The 20,856-nt window shown below is 40.9% G+C and overlaps 1 protein-coding gene across 1 annotated transcript in view; it reads left to right on the top strand.

The window, feature by feature from the left end:
- The window catches only part of Trmt9b (tRNA methyltransferase 9B (putative)), a 54,436-nt gene that overhangs the window by 18,477 nt on the left and 15,103 nt on the right, over positions 1–20,856 (top strand). Inside the window, exons 2-3 of the mRNA XM_026402913.2 lie at positions 10,413–10,607; positions 17,921–17,966. The gene's annotated coding sequence lies outside the window, so the exon portion shown is untranslated. The remainder of the gene's footprint in view (positions 1–10,412; positions 10,608–17,920; positions 17,967–20,856) is intronic.

A 20,856-nucleotide genomic window follows, 5' to 3' on the forward strand; every position in this document is an offset into this window, starting at 1 on the left:
GCTTGGTTGGTATGGTGCCTCTTGGGGTGCAAAGGGCTCTCTGGGAGAGTGGAAAAGACCGGAAGCTAAGGATATACCTGGAAACAAACACTGCTGCCCGGGAAGGCCTGTTGCTGGGCAACACTGGCAGGAAAAGGACAGACAGGAGCTGGTCCCTTCTGCCTCTTGTGCCCACAGGGATCCCCATGGTGTCCCCTCTGGCAGAGTCACCTGGCAAAGAAAAAATGTTGTTTGTAGAGTTCCCACCCTCACTACACAGAGCAGAGTGTAGAAGGGAGAGTCCAGAGACAATTACTTGATAACAGGCACAGTCCCAAGTGTGTTAGTGGCAGTCACTCCCCTGTCCTCAAGCCAGTTGCCAGATGACACAAGCAGGACTTGTAGAAGAAATGGCTGCAATTTATGGCTTATTGTGGTAAAATATACATGACAATATTTATCATTTTCACCATTCCTTAATGTGCAGTTCGGTGGCATTATGTACTGTCACATCACTGTGCAACATCACCTCTATTCATTTCCAGCACTTTCCACCCTTCCCAACTGTCCCCGGCAACCACCCTTCTACTTCTCATCTCTGAGAATTTGTTTGGGGAACCTCATGTCATTGAAATCATAGAGCATTGGTTCTTTCATGACTGGCTAATTTCACTTAGCATAATGCCTTCTAGGTCCATCCAGGTTGTAGCACACATCAGAATTTCCTTCCTTTTCAAGGAAATCTGGTTCTGTGGCCCTTGGGATAACCCCTATGTTGAAGCAGTTGGGTGCTGGAGAGAGGATGCTTTTAGGGAGAATTTTAACATGCTGTGCTTGCTTCTTCCCTTGCTAACACACATGTGGCTTCTTGGAAGAGGAGAGGGAGCTATTTGTCCTCATCTTCAAGCCAAGTGGCAGGGGACTGAAAAGGACCACACAGTGAACTCCACGTGTGCCTCCTGCAGTTTAGGGAGCTTCGTGGTCTGTGGTCCAGCGTACACCTGGAAAGCCCAAAGGCTGGTGAAAGCAGCCTGAAGCAGTGGAGAAGGGATATTATTCGGGGAGCACCAGCACCCTCACTGAGCTGGATCACAGGCATGTGTTTTCCTTGGACTGGATATTGGCCTCACAAGACAGATGGCATTGGCCTAGGTGATGGTCTCATCTGGACAGGTGAAGAGGTCAAGGGTGGAAAGTGGTGGACATATAAGGCTAGATGACCCCCTGCTGAAGGAATTGTCATAAGCAGTCAGCAGAACAATGACTCACTGTGTCAGGAAACTACAGGTGACAGGTTTTCGGCCACGAGGGTCTGCAAAGAACCAGTGGAATGTTCCATGAGGACAAAATGCTCCAGCCTTCAGTTCCCACCATGCCCAGAGATCACTGACACTGATATCATTCAAAAAGGATTTGTATGGCTCCCTGACTTCTCCTTGCCAGCTCCTCTCCTCTAACCCTGCAGCCCTAGAAGGGCCAGAAACTAGCTGGAGCTGGGAGTGAGGGGGTCAAGAAAGAAAGGAGACCACCATGCTCCAACTTCCTACCACGGGCTTTCTGATGGCAGCAAGCTGCTCTGGGGATGAGGAATTTCAAAGGGGAATGAAATCCGGAGCCTTGATTTTTACACTGGATGGGCAATATTAATTTCAGAAGGGGGAGCGTTTTGCAAATGAAGGGTTTGGAGAGCATCTTCTTAACTGAAAGTTAATGTAAAAATCAGTGGCCCTGCCTGGGTTTTCTTCAAAAGCAGCAGAAGAACAGGCCCCACGGGCTAGATTTCCAGGGACATAAAATCGCCTACAAATCCTGCTTGTGTGACATGATGGCTTTGCAAGTCAACGTTTTCAGTAGCGGGGAAGACCTCAGGTTAAACGAAGCAGTGTGTGGCAGTCTGGGGCAGCCCGATCTGCAGCAAAAGTGATGATCTGGGGTGATGGAAAGTGGAGGACCCTGGGCCACCCCTGCATTCTTAGTGAAACAAGATTTCACCTCTTCTGCATGAAGCAAGACAGCAGCAGGTGACACTCTTTTCCTCTTCTTTTCTTGCCACCCAGTCTTCTGGGTACAGCTCCGCAGTCCTGAGACAGGCAGATGTTTTGCGCTCACCTAAAAGATCATAAGCCGGAAGTTGTCAACAAATAGAGACTTTCTAAAAGGACTTTGCCATAAGAGGAAGCAGTAAAAATAGGACCTAAAACAGACCGTGATCTGTGATGATGTAAGAGGGGATGGTTGTGTTTTTTAAGAGATCTTGAAGCGTATATTGACACTAATGGGAAAGATCCAGCCGTGAGGGGGGAAATTGATTAAGGAAATTGTAGGAGGGAAGTTGTTCATTATCCAAACAGGATTCCATGTACAGCTGATTGAGGATGTTTCATTGGATGGTACAGACAGTCTGTGCTCGTCCCTCTGGCAGGAAGAGCCACCTCTGAGAACAGATACAAATAGATGAGTGGATTCACTGTGATGAGACCCTGGGAACCCAATGTTCCACTCCCTGGAACAACATACTTGACATATATAGCAAATATTAGGTTGCACACATAATTGTCAAGCATATGTAGGGTAACATTTAGAATTTATCTTTTGCTTCTTTCTTCTAAAAGTAGTGGAAGAGGAAAAAGATGCTTTTAAATAGATGCTTCTGGCTATTTGGGGACATTCATTCGCTTAACCACCTGTAATTTTTCTGTAGTGTTCAGCCCTCCGGGTTTGACTTTATAATTATCTCTCTGGAACACTCAGAAAGTGACTAGTTACAGATTTGGGGACAGTGAGAGGTGGAGGGAAGGCAGAGGTGTAGAATGGGCAGCACTATGTCCCTCTTACAGGTGGAGAGAATTGTAGGGCCTTTTGGAAAATAAGGATTGTCCTTATCAGGCAGGGAGGAGGGGCTGCATCCATCTATTCTTATTGCTGTTCTCGGGACAATGGCCTGAAATACATGTAAAATACCTGGAAAGACTGCAGGTTTAAGTAATCTGTCAAGCCACTGGCTCTAACCAGGATTTTATTTTTTCAGTCTGTCCTGGCCCTGTGCAGCTTCAAGAGGGAAGAGAATCAAGGCTGCTTCTTGAGCTAAGAATTAAGTGGTGAGAGTTTTCCTTCTTAAGTTATGCAGATGCCTCATCACCCCCTTATTTTCCAGGCCGTCATATATTCTCTGATGGGAGCAGCTTTGACCGCCCCCCACAAACCCTGCCTTATTTGGAAACTAATTCCTATGACCACAGGTCATAACTAATTAAATTAGATTTTAACGACCGTATACTGTTGGCTGCCAGGTTCCCTTTCTGGAATATTAATGATGCTTTTTGAAATTCATATTTCCTTAAATAGATTGAACAACAGCCACCCATGCTTTTTTTTTAAATGAATCAAAATTTTGAATTGCAAGCAATAGCAATTAATTCTAGACATCTTAAGCAGGGAAGAAACTTTCTAGAATATGCTGGGGACTGCACAGACTCAAGAGAACCCAAACTGGGAAATGGGACAAGGCAGTTCGAGAAAGACAAGGTCCCTTTGTAATTGCAGTCACTTGGCCAGGCCACTGCCACCACTGCTATAGGCTAGTTGCAGCTGACACCATCACAGTGCATTGGCCTTTGGACATTTTGCTTTGGTTTCAGAATCCAGGGTTGACCAAATCTAGGTCACATGACCAGGCCATTGTGTTTGTTTCCTAGCACCGTTGTAAATAAACTACCACAAACTGGGCGGATGAGAACAATAGAAATTCATTCTCTCACGGCTCTAGAGATATCTTAAATCAGTCCTCAGTGGGGGTAATGCTCCCCTTGAAGGTTCTAGAAGAGAATCTGTCCTTGCCTTTTCCTGCTCCTGATACCGTGGGCATTTCTTGGCTTGTGGCAGCTTTGCTCTCATCCCTGCCTCTGGGCTTTTCCTCTCTGCCTTCTCCTCTTCTACTTGTTGTGAGGACACTTGCCATTGGATGTAGGATCTACCTGTACAAAACAGGATGATCTCATCTCGAGATCCTTAATTACATGTCAGTTCTCTTTTTGCAAACAAAGTCACATTCACAGGTTCTACTGATCAAATCATGGACATTTGGGGAGGGGATGGGGGGAGGTCACCAGTCAGCTCCCTATACCATCCCACCAGAGCGCAGGGAGTGGGAAATATTCTGTTTCAGTGTCTATAGTGAGAGGCAAGGCCCAGATCCCACCAGTACTCTACACAATGAGGTTGTTCCAAGGGAAAACCCAGCAGGACATTAGACAGCCAAGGTAAACAAAAGACTGTCCACCACAGTGCCAAGACCCAAGTGCGTGTGTCTAATTCAGGAACAGCACAGGGAGCACCGGTGATGAATCCTATCTGGGGCACAGGAAAGACTTCATAGAGAGATGACACAGCTGGGTCTCAGTTATATCAGGTATGTGGTCTAGAGGAAGAAGAAAATTCCAGGAAAAAAAGAGAACAAAAATATGAAAACTTCAACTGTCCAAAACCTGACCTTAGGCTGAGGAGGTGGCATGGAGATGGGGAGATTGGTGAGAGGAGAGAGTCTGAGGTAGAATGCACAGGATGAGATTTCAACAACCCAGATTTCACTCCACCTTGTGTGCAAATGGAATCTCTTCCTGAAACCCAAATACACAGACCTTATTTTTTATTTTAGTAACTACTCCTGGAATGCCTGTTTGGGGGTCAATTATATTGTAAATATATTCACATGAAAGAGGCTCATATGTAAATCATCCTCATGTTTCCCCCTTAATCCCATTGCTGGAAGATCATTAGATGATTTATAGGTTTACAGATTTCAAACAGTCCTTTGCGGGGGAAATAACTGGGATTCCTCATCTCCCATTCTGCCCAAACCATCCTTCCTGAGAGGAAAGAGGGAGAATAATGAAGGTTTTCCTTCTGCTCTGGGATTGTCATTCATAACAGCAGAACCCTCGTCTTGCAAGCTGCTGTTCTGGGGATCCTATTCCTTTTGTCTTAGCACAGACTGAGAGCTGGTTTTGTCAAATTGACACCAGCAGTGAATGCCTGGGGGAAGCCGGTGCTTTATTTTCATTTTCCTTAAATCTCATATTTGATTTTTCTTGTTCTTTTCTGGCATCCTCTAATCTACAAAATCAAAATGAATTGTAACACAGTTAGATCCAATATGGCCTCGGCATGGCCTGTGGAGGAACAACCTGGAGATAGTAGCCTTCTCCTATCAGAAGTCCATTGAGACATGGAATCCTTGAAAATTTTCAAGAAAAACAAAATACTCTTAGGGAATATATGGTCTCTCTCCTTTAAGATAAATTTCACTCCCATTGCCTATTTTCTTTCAACATATAGTTCCTCCAGGTAAATCTATAGTCCCTGTTGGGATTATAGAGGGGGTCATATTTTCCCAGTGTCACATATTTTGTTGTTTTGAAGCCCTGAGTTTGTTCTGCTCTTAGAATTTCAATTAGAAATGCCAGTTAGTTGTTCCTCTGCCTTCCATGTTCACTGTGATCTCTCTGACGCATCATTAAGGAGTTCAGTGTAGAGCTGGGAATATTAATGAGGCTATTTCACTTGCCTCATTATTTAGAGGGAGTCAGAATCACAATGTCACCCCCAAACTGTGGAATCGACTACTGCTTGCTATCTGTAATTTTCTATCAATCAGTCACACACTTGCTTCCTACCCTTGTGATTCAGCTGTCATGCTATGCTAGTCTTGTGTGAGCCTGTAGTTTCTAGACAGTGGGACCTTCCTCCCCATATCTTTGGCTCTTACAGCTTCCAATGCCACTGTTGCCTAGTTAGGTGCTTAGTCAATAATTCTTTAATTCAATTCAGTTGCAGTAGCTGTGTTACCTCTTTATTGCTGACCAAAACACCTGATAAAAACAACTTAGAGGAGGAAAATTTTATTCTGTGCTCATGGTTTCAGAGGTTTAGTCCATGGGCGGCTGATTCCATTCTTCTGGGCTCCAAGATAGGGCAGAGCATCATGGCCCTTCCTTGGGCATGGCAGAGGAAAGTTGCTCAGCTCAGGACAGCCAGAATGCAGAGAGAGAGGAAGGGAAGGGGCCATAGAGAACATGCACCCTTTTGGAGCAGCCCCCAGTGACCTAACTTCCTCCAGCCACACTCCACCTGCCTGGAGTTACCACCCAGTTAGTCCATTCAGATTTGGATGGACTGATTAGGTTATGGCTCTCATAATCAAATCATTTCACTTCCTGTATTCACACAGGAGCTTTTAAGAGACACCACCTAGCCGAGCCATAATGGTAGCATTCTAATGCAGGTGGCTAGCTGCTCCTCTAGAACTGGCATTTACGGGGGTTAAATGTTCGTGATCCTTGGTGTTCTGACCTCATTCCTTTTCTTACTCTGCACATTATCTTTTGATTTAATTTATGCCCTGGGCTGTAACTGCCAAGTCCTAGGATAATGATGATTTTTTACATGATCTCTAATCCAGCCTGCTCCCTGAGCTTCATGTCCATCTCACTTATACGTCCTTCTGTTATTACAGAAACACTGCCCAAGCCTGAAAACCCCACCTCCTCTTGCATTCTTTCTGGTGGTAAATCAGCATCAGACACCCAGGGTCATTGTTTTAACCTCTTTGTTTTTCTTTCTTCACCTGCTTATGTAGTAGACATTTATTGAACACCGTAAACCGCAGTACTAGACAAAGATGCAGAGATCGTAAGAGACGTTGCCTCTGGGCGTTGCCTGGAAAGTGCTGAAATCAAATACACAATATAAAGAACTATACAGACAATTTTATATTTTATCATATAAAATATAACACATTGATGATCATGTTGGCATTTCAAAACCCATTAACAACATCTAGATTTTCCTATATTCTGTGTCCTGCAAATGCATAAATCTTAAGTAAATGTCTTTGGATATATTCATGTGCATTCCAAAGGAAGGGTTCTCAGAGATTTTTAAGATTCCTAACAGAGTTTCCTATTGTTTACCTTGCATATTTTTTCTTCCACCTCACTTTAGTACAGAAGTGGCACATGCAACTATGTCAGCCCCATGCTTACCACAACTTCACCTTCAGAGTGTCCTTTGCCTTAATTCTTCATCAGTCACCTATCAATTTAGTTCTTTCTCCCTTTTTACCCCTTTTAAGTATCTTTAATATCATTCTTTTTTTTTAAAGAGAAAGTGAGAGAGGAGAGAGAGGAGAGAGAATTTTTAATATTTATTTTTTAGTTGGCGGACACAACATCTTTGTTGGTATGTGGTGCTGAGGATTGAACCCGGGCCGCACGCATGCCAGGCCAGCGTGCTACCGCTTGAGCCACATCCCCAGCCCCTTTAATATCATTCTTTGTCTGAAGAGTTTAACCAGGTTCTTTCTCTGTCTTCGTTGTGATCCATCTAGGCAATGCTAATCTGCACCATCGCCATAAGAGATTTCTAAAACCCAGGACCAATTTTGTCATTGCTTCTACTTAAATAACTCAAGGGTTCCCCATTTTATGTTCAGGATAAAATCCAGACTCCTTCAAATTAGGTCCTGTGAGAACTGACTCCTTCCTACTATTGTAGCCTTTGATTTCTCCCTCCCTTCCCTTCCTCCTCTCTTCCCCATCAGCTGGAGTTAGGAATGTGAACTACGGAGTCAAACTTTCTGGGTTCAAATCCTGGCTGTGCCATTTATTAGCTGTGTTACTCTGAGAAAGTCACTTGTGCTCTCTTTACCTCAGATTTTTTTTTGTCTGGAAGGTGGGAGAAATAGTAATTTCTGTTTCATACAGTTATTGGGAAGATTTCAGTGAGCTAATGGAATATGCTAAACACTTACAAGAGGGCCTGACCCATAGTAAGTAATTAATATATTGTGTTACTATTGTTGTTGTTATAAGTTTGCCTTAAATTTATCCAAAAAATCGTGATTGGTCTCATTTCTTCCTTTGGGGAGCATAGAATCACCACCTTCAGCTGACTCCCTGCCCATCTTTTGAGCTTCAGTTTGGCTGTGACCCCTTTGGGGGAGACTTCACCGCCCCCCTCCCCCACCATAGGCTGCATTAGTTGTCTCGCCCATGTGCCCCTATGTTACCTGTGCACGCTCGGATCATAACTTGAACACTCCAGATGTGGGCCATGGGCATGTGTGATTTTGAATATTTGTGAGTGACCTAAAAGTTCATAATGTTTAGCAATTTATAATGGGGTTAATAAAATTATATCTAAATATTTGTGATTATTTGGATAAAATAAAGCAAGGCATGAAGTTAGCAATTGTCAGGAGCTATCCATCCCCAAACTAAATTCTATATATTTCTCTATCTACTATATTTAAATTTTCTGTTTCTTTGTATATTTCCCATATTAAATCCTGGGTTTCTGATTGATGGGGAAGGGATGTGGATATCTTTCTCTTTAATAATTTGTAAGTATCAGAATATTTTCCTGGCAAATACTTAATTAGTATTTGTTGAATAGATGAATGTATTTTTAAATTGACACAGAATTCCTTTTTTATTTGGGTACTGGGGATTGAACTCAGGGGTACCTGACCACTGAGCCACATCCCCAGTCCTATCTTGTATTTTATTTAGAGATAGGGTCTCACTGAGTTGCTTAATGCCTTGCCATTGCAGAGAATGGCTTTGAACTCTCAGTCCTCCTGCTTCAGCCTCCCCAGCTGCTGGGATTACAGGAGGGTGCCACCACCTCTGGCTCCTTTTTTTAATATTAAAAAAAAAACCTGACTTTGCTGAGAGTGAGGTGTTGACCCTCTTCCTAGGACGATTCACACACATGACTTTACCCCAAAATTTCAGGAGGTTTAAGTTATGGAGCTTTGCTTGAGAATATGGCTTCCCATTTATTCAACAAGAAAGAAGAGAGGGAAACACATTTCTTTCCATTCTAAATATGCAGAGCTATATGGCTGCTATAGTAAAAGGACTTACCAACATTCAACTTTTTTTTTTTTTAGATTGTACTATACTAGTTTATCCTTACCCAGCAAGTTCTTGCTAAAGATAGTAGGATTCATACATTTTAGAGGCAAAATTTTCCTGTGATTTTGGAAAATTAAGGGAAATCAGTAATATGTGTAGGTATGTGTTTGTGGGGGGTGTAAATTAGACATATAGAAAAACCTCCAGTCCCGCTCCTACTCCATTAGCTCACATAAGCCTTAATCACTATCTAAAATTCTTTTCATAGGTTACTCTTTCTAACTATGGTGTTGAACACTGTCTTGAGTAGCTACCTGAGAAGGCTAATATCTTTGGGCATAGGAAAGGTATATAGGAAAGATATATAGAGAGCCAGGTCAGCTGGGACAGAGGATGCCCAGGCCAGGTCTAGAAGGGCATCCAAGTAGAGAGCCGTTAGCTTGCAGCCCTGCATGAGGGTGAATTAACAAATGCACGCTCCTTTATAGATTCTAAAACTATATGAGGAAAGATGAGGTGCTTTGATTGGTAGCTCTTTCAAAATCCTTCTTAAATGTACCTCCTAAAGAGCCAGCTTCTATGACTCTCAATAGCACAGTTCATATACTCCCAGATGGTTAGGAAAGAGTTGCCTCAGGGTGAATTATATATGCAGATTCCCAAGACCAGAGGGAAGCTTGCGAAAGCACACACAGATTGATGATTCTTAAACAGGGATCCAGATTAGGGTGAGGTGGGCAGCAGCCAGAAGTTGGGGGAAGCCATATGCATCCCACGCTGCCATCTTGAGAATCCCTGTGTAGTAAGAGGCACAGCTGGTGGTGGCAGTGGTGTACACACTAGAGATATGGAGACCAGGAGAAGTGACTGTGATCCAGCCTTGGGTCCAGTCATCTCCTTTACAGATAAGCAGTTAGGACCTGGAGTAGGGTAGGCGGGGTTTTCCTACCATACTAGACTGCTCTTGGGATCTCATGCTCTATCCAAACGCTTTTATGTTACAAAGTGTTTTTTGGTATGCAAAGTACAATTTTTTTCAAGTAGCTAGGAACCTTTTGATGGGGCTCATGACAGGCTTATAAAAAAGAAAAAAAATAAGTATGAACAAATGAAGAAGAACCAGGATTCCTTGTCAAAGTAATGGAAGTGGCTGATACTAGGAACAAAAACGGAGCAGTCCTGTTGTATCAGAATAATATAATGTAGTAACATTGTTTTAAATAGTTGATATATATTTAATTTAGTTACTGGATTCAGAGTTTACTGTCCATCCTTGTAATTTTTCCAGGAACAAGATGAAATCATTCAATTTAATTTGGGGAGAAAGTACTGTATATTTTATAGAAAGCTGAAGAATTGGTTTGTAAACTGCTCTTGTAATTCTGGCACATTAACTTTTCTCTTTAGTCCCTTCATTGCTGGATGATTTATGCAGAGGTCAAGAGGCCAGGCTGGGCTATAGCTGCTTCAGTATTTCTGTTATGTAAAATGACCTCAGTATTTGTTTTTTCCTTGTAGGGCCCATATTCCCTTCAGAGACTCCTACCAAGTGGCTGATCATGTGAAGGACCGAGCTATTTGATTTCACTCCTACTACTTTTCATTTACGTTACACATTGAGTCATGAGAAACAACTGTCACTCTCCGAAGGAGGAAACTGCCATGATTTACAAAGTCAAGAAGTAATTTCCTTGTAACCACAAGATGACTCAGGTTAGTAGCTGTCAGCTCTTACTGCAATTCAAATACTGTGTTTTTGATAATGTGCATGTTAAATAAACCTAATGAATCCCAAATCCCATAATTTTAAATGCATAACAATGTGATATAAAGTAAGCTGAAGTTTGTTTGTGCACCAAGTAGAAAAACATTTGAAAATATTTTTTTGGGGGGGGGCACGTGCAGGGGGTAAGGAAAATCTTACAAACATATTTATTTATTTTTGGTGCTTTTCTAAGACTTTAGTGATAGTTTTTTAAAATAATATAGAGATGTTAAGTTTGAAGTACCCATGAATTAAAAAGCATAAAAGCTACATATATTTCATTTAAGTCTTTTTAATAATATAAAGGTTTTAACTGTCTTGACCAACTTGTATTTGGAATTAGGATTTGAGTGTATCTTTGAAATTTAATGCAGAAATTCTTGCTCTTTCTCTTTCTCTAATACTTGTCTTCTATGGCATTTAAAATAGAGGAAGAATTTATAATACTTATAGTTGGCTTTAGTTATTAAAATGTGGCAATTATATACCTAAGGTATGTCTATAAAACAAATCACTGCTAGGGCAGGGAATCTTAAAACACAAAACAAATCCAGGTAAGCTCAGTATCAGCTCTGCTTTCCTATGAGTGCTGCTGGGCCCATAGTAGTGTATTTATAATTTATGACCAAAGACTTGAAGAACAACTTGCTGGAGTAAAGTATCATGGTTTTGCAGAGGAAGTCAAAGAAACAGCCCATTGATTCATTTGCTATATAATTAATTGTTCACACACATATATATATGATCCATACATGGGATCCATGTATATATAGCTTGAATTATATTTATCCCATATATGTGTTATCCATATATACATCATACATATCACATGTATGTATATATATGTGTGTGTAAATGTGTATGTGTGTGACCATGTATATACATGTGATCACACACATATGGATCAAATGTCATATCCACCCTCCAAGAACTTATAATACAGTTTCGAACACAGAGTTGGGAGCTTAAAATGGTATCAGGAGAAATGACCTAAAAGAGGTAGAGATGATAAATTTTCAATATGTAGAAATATAGGAGAGACCATTTTTATCTATAGTTATCCACAAAGCCTTTATGGAGCAAGAAGAAGCTGTGCTAAAATTTGAAAACCAGGTAAGATTTTGAAGGGGAATGTGTTTAGGAGAGCATTTCAGATGATAAAGTTATAGATGATAGAGAAAGTTTGCTGGATTCACCAAAGACATGAATAAGGGATAGTATAAGGGACAGGATGCAAGACCCACTCAGGAAAAAGTGAGTAGATGTGTTAGCCATTTTCTGTTCCTGTGTAAAACATCTGAGGCTGGGTAATGTGTAGGAAAACAAGTTTATTTAGCTTGTAATTTGGGAAGTTGAAAATCCCAGATTGAGTGGCTGCATTATTTCAGCCTCTGGTGGGGGCCTGCCGGGCCACATCACAACATGCTGAATGGAGTGTGGCAAGAGTGTGCAAAAGAGGTAGAGTGAAGACACGGTGACACAGGAAGTCAGAGGAATTTAGGAGCCTGGCTTGATCTTTTCATAACAACTCGCTCTTGCAAGAACTGGCCACTCCACAAGAACAACATTAATGCCTTCGAGGGAGGATGCCCTCATTACTTCATTACCCTGCACTAGGATCTTAAAGATCCTACCTCTTAAAGCTTCTACCACCTTAACATCACCATACTGGGACCAAACTTCCAGCTTGTGCAACTCTGGGGGACAGACCCAAACCCTAGCAGATTTCTTTGGGTGGAGCTGAGATTGCAGTTGTGGCAATTACAGGATCTGAGACAGGACAGGTAGGCTGGCCCCAAGCTGTGGAGGGTTTTCATGGCAACAGAGGACCCTTGAAGGGTTTTTCAACAGGAGGGAGTATTAGTAAAAGGATATTGCAGGAAAAATAATCCAGCTCTGGCCTGAAATAGAGTTCTAATCTTCTTCTTTGGATCCATGGGGTGGGGATTACAAATTGTAGGTAGAAGCCAAGCATGACACAAATGATTTATCGCCCCTAGGGACAGGAACCACTCTTGGGGACAAAACAAAGCCTTCTCAAACCTAGATCCCTATCTGTGTAGGTCAAGTGCAGTGTCTCATCTCTTTGATGACATATGAGGAAAACCTTTTCCCTGTTGCTGAAAATATTTGGCAACACTGAGGTGGATGGGTACTGGGGATTGAACTCAGGGCCACTCAATCACTGAGCCACATACCCAGCCCTATTTTGTATTTTTATTTAAAGACAGGATCTCACTGAGTTGCTTAGTGCCTCTCTTTTGCTAAGGTTGGCTTTGAACTCGTGATCCTCTGGTCTCAACCTCCCGAGCCTCTGGGATTATAGGTGTGTGCCACTGTGCCCAGCAATATTTTTACTCTTGATTTATGTGTGCATGTGTGCACTTTGCAGTGATCATTAGGAAGTTATACACTTGGAAAAAAAATCTTTTTCATTTTGTTTTATTTGTGGACATACCACATATTTAAAGTTGCCTTGGCAATCATGACCGGTGGATAGACACCTCAGTGTTCACCCTTTCTGTCACTGTTTCCATTCCAGAAACATAGCATTCAGGAAGATCATTCAAGGTGGGGACTGATGGGAGGGATGTCTTACAGAGGGACATAAGGAAACTTCAGGGTGATGGATTCATCATCTTGCCTTGCTGGCTTCCTGGGTGTATACATATGTCAGAACTTATCAAACTATACACTTTAAATATGCGCAGGTTGTTATGTGTCAATTATACCTAAATAAAAGTATTGAAAAATAAATTTAAAAAATAAAAATTAAATTTAAAAATAAAAACAGAGATATTGCTCACTTGGCTGGAGTTTCATTCTTCATCTACTCATTAAACATATGTAGTCTGAGAAGCAAAGGACATGTCATTTCAAAATGTGTCGGATTGATATATTGATTGTGTCAAGCGAAATCACCTGAGGAACTATAACTTCAGAATGGGCCATTTGACCTGTATATTACTCCGGGCAGCAAGCCATGAAGATTCTTGTGGGATGGATGTCCTTCACATACAAGGTTGAGAATTCACCCCGATCGCCATAGACACATAACTGGGGCTGCAGTGAACCTGAAGAAGCAAAAGTTGCCCTCGTCTTGCACTTGCTTTTATGTCCCTGCCCACCATGTAGCTGCCCTTACCCAGATCCATCTGGCCTTTCATTCTTTCCAAACTTACTACTTTTTGTCTAAAAAGCATTAAAAGTGCCATGCTTTAGTCATTTCTTCAGACTTCACTAGCTCCTGAAGATCCCCACGTACATGCAAAATTAATAAAACTTTTATGCTTTCTTTTTTTTTAATATCTTTTAGTTGCCAATGGATTTTTTTTAAATTTTATTTGTTTATTCATATGTGGTGCTGAGGATCCAAACCCAGGGCCTCATACATGCTAGGCAAGCGCTGTAACCACTGAGCAACAACCCCAGTCCCTTTTATGCTTTCTTTTATTAATCAGCTTTTATATTAATTGTCTTCCTAGATTTCAATCAAAGAGCTCTAAGAACTAAGGGGTGTAGAGGGTATCTCTTTTCTCCACAATACCTATAAGTCTAGTGCTAGATACTGGGGGCTAAATAAACATACAAGGAAATGTTTCTTCTTTTAAAATTAAGAATCCAGTAAAAGTACCTAATTTTCTATGATAGAAGTACCCAAGTCTTCAATAGTATACGATAACTTTGCAAAACATTTCAAGTCCTATAGAATTCAGGCATTAAATCTTCTAGGATTTAGGCATTAAATCTTCCAAGATTGGAGAATACCATAGGTAAAAATTACTACTTTGTTCACAACATTAAATTAAATTTTTAAAATACGATATGAAACTGTATCCAGTTTTCTAATTTTTTAATAATACATCTACATGAAATAGGAAAGATTGATCAAGAAAAAATTAGTAGCAAGTTACTTTTTTAAATTTTTTTTGAGTTGTAGATGGACACAATATCTTTATTTTATGTTTATGTGGTGCTGAGGATCGAACCCAGTGCCTCCCAAGTGTGAAAAGAGCACTCTACCACTGAGCTACAACCCCAGCTCATAGCAAGTTACTTTCTAATAGGACATTTTCATTATTTAGATAGTTAGCATTTCTTACAATGAGCTAAGCTATTCATTCCTTTCTTTGTTTCTTCTTCTTCTTCTTCTTTTTTTTTTTTTTGAAAAGCCTAAAATGCCTCTGGAGACCTAACCTTCCATGACAAGAAAACTTTCCTTGCAGAGAGCAGGGAAAGAGAATTTAGCAAGCCACACACTGGCCTGTGCAGCTGCTGCCAAGCAGCTAATCATGTTTAATACCCACAGCAAGTCCCATGGCTTTGCCTGAATTCAAGTGGGTGAATGTTATCCTAATCACATATCCAAAAAAGGAAATCTGAACACTGGGACTTCCCAATGGGATCCTGATGCTAGAAGCAGGAATTGTTCATGTCCTTCTGACTCTGCATCCATTGGGAAATATATTAAACCATTTACCCCTCCTGTCAACTTCCTGTTCCTTTCTTCCCGCTCTTCCATCCTCCAAGAAGTAAAGACTGCAAGTAAAACAAAACCCCAAATACTTGGTGTAAAAAGTCTGCTGAATTAGGGTGGACTCTTCTGATGGTAAGGTCAGAAATTCTACAATATTAAGCATAGCGGAAATTATGGACTCTTTGTGTTGAAAAAGGTAAGGTGTAATCCTCAGAAGCCAAACCTCAGAGACTTGAACAAGAAATCCATGCTGCCATGACTCGTTCTTCTCATTTATCTTTCCTCTCAGATTGTTTTACCTGACTTCACCCTCTCTACCTAAAGACAGGTCTTTTCTGTACAGTACAAAACATGCTGCCAACACCTTAATCTTTACATCCTTCAGTTCAGTGATGCCAAAGGCAGCACCATTTCTTATTAGCCCCATACTGAGATATCTTAGACAGCCACAGTGCTAGGCTCGCCTTTCATCACCAGCCCACTTCTGACCAAGGCCTGTGGCCCAGGATATGGGATACCAAGAATGGCCAGGCCTGGGTCATATGCTCATCCAGGGAGGGCAAGATACAAATGATCAGAAGAAGGTTGATGATGAACAGAATTGGACAAATAAAAAACAACAGCTATTCTAGTTTACTGAGTTGGATAAACCTCTAGGGGTCTTCTAAAATTGTAAATCCATTCATGCTTCCTCTCCCCATGCCTGCAACATAAAGCTTCCTGCCATTTCACTTCGAATAAAATCCCAATTAGTTTTGATTTTCAGGGCTGTACTTTATATGACTAATCCCTACCTTTCACATGATCTTCCCTTCTCTTGCGGCGTCAGCTACAGGAGCCTTCTTTCCCCAAGTATGTTTTAACCTTTGGGCAATGAAACTAGTTCACTTATCTTTACATGCTTAACCTTTCTTATCCTTCACTCCCTTTGTCTGTCTGTCTTCCCCTCTTCTCTCTTGTTCCCAACCTCCCAAAACACACACACACACACACACACACACACACACACACACAGCAGGTTTATTGTTGGGAGATAATTCTCCACATTTTGCTCTCATTTCTGCTTGTGTGTATCAACTTTTGTTCTAGACTATCTTTTCAAGGATGGTTGGATAGCTAATGGGCTTGAAATTCAGCCACAGGCCTGCAAATGCCCCAATGTACTATTCACTGATCCTCAAAAAGAACTTGGAAGATTCAATGAAGAGGGTTTGGACATTTTATTACTCTCCTGCTTCTTGGTGGCAGCAGATTAGGATACAATGGAGGGCCACATCACACCCACAAGCAGGAAGAATATATATGATAGGTTGCATGCCAACTGCACAGGTGGATTCCTTCAGATGTTTTTCTCAATGAGAACATTCTTTTACTTTACAACCAAGGTTGCTCTGCTTTGATCCTCACCTAAGGATTAGAGACAAGGGAAGTGACCAACTTCCCTCCTCCATTTCCTTTGTTATCACATTCTTTAGAGTCTTTCTTATCTCACTGCAAGCTTTCCTAAGGCACTGACTAATGTTTAACCCAACATGTCTCCTTTAGGCAGAGAGCAGATTTATCCATTTTTTTTTTCTCTGATAATAAAATGTCTCTCTTCAGGGCAAGAGTAATGTAGGTTGACTAGGAGCCCCCTTGTCAGATTGAGCTTCCCTGAAGTTGGAGATTCCTCATCTGTAATGCAAACTCACTGGTTGTAGATTTTCTGCCTCGGCATCATCTATCTGCATGAGACTTGAGGCCAAGGGGAAACATTGCAAACCTCAGCTCATGCTGTGTGCTGTGCTTTGAAAAATAACATCCTTTGTCCATGACCTTGGAGTCTTGTGCCTTCTTCCAGCATCCATGAAACTTGCAGGATAAAATCTCAGATGTTTGGTGGTTTGTTAACATATGTGTAATTGACTTCCAGTCAAAATTCATACTTTTAAAGTTTACTTTTCCCTATGTTGTAACATAGGTTATACCAAAAATTAACGAAACCAAGCCTGGAGGTATAGCTCAGTGGTAGCAAGGTTGCCTAGCATGCACAGGCCCTGAGTTCCAGCCTCAGCACTGCAAGAAAACCACAACAATAAAAGTTGCATAACCAACACTACAATCAAAACATGGACTATTTCTGTCACCCTGAAAAATATCCTCATTCCCCTTTGCAGTCAGTTCCGACCCTCTATCTCAAGCTCTGGCAGACACTAATCAGAATCTAGTACATTTAGGCTTTCTCTGATAATTAGGGGAAAAAAATCTTTTAAATTACTTCAGAGATTAAGAAAACAAAAAGAACTTGAACTCTGAAGCGTCAGCAGGATGCCTGCAATAGAAGCAAACAGGAAGGGAAAGCACAGACTGGGCTTTTTTTAGAGTCAGAATAAGAAAGATTTGCAAATGATTGATAGGTCATGAACAAGTATAGGAAGTATTAAGAAGTAGCTAAAAGCAGCGTGTTCCTGAATACCAGTCCGAGACCTAGGGAGGGCAAGCAGAGTTTGTCAGGGAAGGGGAGGGACAGCAGAGTTGATTTAATACTCAGGGGGTTCTTGTGTGCTTCCATCAGCTTCCTGGCAAAATTAGTTACTACTTTCTGTTCTCAGTTTTGCTTATGGTGTTTTGTTGTTGCTATTTGTTTTCTAGTGTTGGGGATTAAATCCAGGGCCTTGTGCATGCCAGGCAAGTGCTCCAACACTGAGTCACATCTCCAACCCTTACTTATTGGTTTTGTTCTAATGTTTACGATTTCTTTTGACTGTTAGCATTCTATTTTTTTGTTTGTTTGTTTGTTTCAAGGTTCCATTGTAAGCTTTACAAGACTGCTTGAATAGTAGCAATGAAGGTAAGATATTGTAACAATACATGTCAGCATCCAGAACACTAATTATTTGAAGTGCAAAATCATATTTTACTTTTCAATGTTTTGAAATGTTCTTTAATTAAAAACAGTGTACCTGCATAGGAAAGATATAGTTATAAGAAACAGAAATAAGCTGAAGTGAAGAATATTTTACAGCTAAAATGAGATGTGATGGAGAGTCAAAGTTAGGGAGTGAAGTACATCAAAAGCAAGCCCAGTCCTATAAAATCAACAGGTTTCTTGGAATTGAGTTACCCTGAGCTGCTGCCTAGACCCCACACAGGAACTAAAACACTAAGATCAGATAAGCCAGGCACAGTGGAGCATGCCTGTAACCCAGCTGATCTAGATAGAGGCTGGGGGTGGGGGGAGTGTCACAAGTTCAAAGCCAGCCTCAGCAACTTAGTGAGGGCCTAAGCAACTCAGTGACACCCTGTCTCTAAATAAAATACAAAAAAAAAAAAAAGGTTGGGGATGTGGCCTAGTGGTTGAGTGCCCCTGGGTTCAACCCCTGGTACCAAAAAACATAAAAAATAAACAAGAAGATCAGATATCAGTTATCCCTCTCAGTTTCCCTTTCTCCTCTCCACAATCTTTATAAAAAGACTGTGTCCTGCTTTTCTCACTATAGCTACATTTATTTTTCAGATCAGTTTTCTCCTGATTCATCTACATGTGCATGGTTTAAAATAGATTTCCAAATACAGGCTCCAAGTGACCACATCCAACCACCTGCAGGCATCTGACTATGCAGGTCCTTAGTTCAGCTCCTTAAGGCTGGACCAGACTCACCCATGAACTGTCTCCCTGAGGATCCAGTTTTCAGTGTGGGTCCAGCCAGCATAGCTAGCATCTAGCATGTGCTCCAGAAGCAGCTTCTCTCAGATACACGGTGGTGAGCAACTGTTAGGCTTCCTTCTGACTCTTCACTTAAAATTACATGAATGTTGAAGGAGACCCAGGGAATATAGTTCCCTTTGTTCTGGGGATACTCTTAAATTGGAAAACATTAAAGTAATATTTCCCAAAATATAGTTCTATAAGAAGACAAGAGATATTTAAAGAAAGAAAAAAGCATTATAGGCACAATGATTTTGAGAAAACCAAATTTGAAAAAAAAAAATCAATTGGGACACTTTAGCAGGTTTCTCAAACCTATAGTATGGTAGTGTACATTTTGGATATCAAAGAAGGGGCAAAAATCTGGGGCTTTGACTCTTGACCCCTTCATCTGGAACATTTTATTGCTCTGGAATTTGGTAGTACACAGGTTGGGAAACTTGACTGAACTGATTCCATATTCTTGCTTCAACTGGAATCCTGTGCTCTTTTTTTTTTTTCCTTTTCTTTTTATTATTTATCTATTTATTTTGGTACTAGGGATAGAACCCAGGGATGCTTTACCACTGAGCTACATCCCCTATCATTTTATGTTTTATTTTGAGACAGGACCTTGCTAAATTGCTTAGGGTCTCACTAAGTTGCTGAGACTGGCCTATAACTTTCAATCCTCCTATCTTAACCTCTTCAGTCACTGGGATTACAGGCATGTGTCACAGTACCTGTCATTTTTATTTTACTACTGTTTTACTATTATCTTACTCATGCTATCAAATTCACAAGGAATTTGCTTTTATAGTATATATAACATTCACAGAGAAAATTTTATAGGAGGGGCTGGGGCTTGGGCTCAGTGGTAGAGCACTCACCTAGCATGTGTGAGGCACTGGATTTGATCCTCAGCAACACATTAAATAAATAATTAAATAAATAAAGGTATTGTGTCCATCTACCAAAAAAAATATATTATAGGAAATTTAAATCCAGAGAGTTTTAGAAATAGCATTTTGGATAGCCCCGACTATATAAATCAATATTCATGGTCAGCAATTTATTCTGCAGCATTTAAACTTAACTATAAAATATAATAAAAATGAAATGGATTCGTATTGCCAACTCATTTAAGAATAGCAGTCTCAAGGTTACTTATAGTCAAGGCCAGGCAACTTGGGGGAGAATTAAGAGAAATGTCTCCAAGTAGTGCTGTTCTGATACTACACATTCTGAGCTTAAATTGGAACTATTTCTTAAATGCAAATTGGAAGGAATCAAGTTTATGTCAGTTGTCACTTAACATTTGCAAGTACAATAAAATTAAATGTATTTGTTCCAGGGTTCTCCAAATTATACCATCTGGTTGATTTCTTGAGGGGGGAATTTAAATAGACTTAAATCTATTGAGATTTTTGATTTAAAAGAAAAGCATGCAGGGGCTGGGGATGTGGCTCAAGCGGTAGCGCGCTCGCCTGGCATGCGTGCGGCCCGGGTTCGATCCTCAGCACCACATACCAACAAAGATGTTGTGTCCACCAATAACTAAAAAATAAATATTAAAAAATTTGAAAAAAAAAAAAAGAAAAGCATGCAGTGTTTGGATATTTCTCCTATGTGAGCAATTAAAGCCAGCCATATATTTACTTTGTAAATTCCATTTGAAGGTGCCACATAAAAATCTTTCAATTTGCGTGGAAGTTTTGACAGGCCTCACAGATTAGATTTATATGGTTAGCAGTTTGGTAGGGCGTTTTGAAGGGACTGTGGGCAGGCCCACCAAGATAAAAGACAGCCTATTGCTTCTAAAGAGTAAATCCCCCCAAAATCAATCAATCAATCTCTCTCTCTCTCTCTCTCTCTCTCTCTCTCTCTCTCTCTCTCTTGCAGTAGAAGGAATGATGGAATTAGGTACATGGGAATTTGGTGATACTGGTGGGAATGATTGTTTTGTGCAAGAATCAACAGTGGATGCTTAAACGGGAGATGAACATATGAAAAACAGAATGTGTGGGAGTCGCAAAGTATCTCTCCACCAGAT

Source organism: Urocitellus parryii, chromosome 14, assembly GCF_045843805.1.
Source record: "Urocitellus parryii isolate mUroPar1 chromosome 14, mUroPar1.hap1, whole genome shotgun sequence".
In the NCBI taxonomy this organism is placed as follows: Eukaryota; Metazoa; Chordata; class Mammalia; order Rodentia; family Sciuridae; genus Urocitellus; species Urocitellus parryii.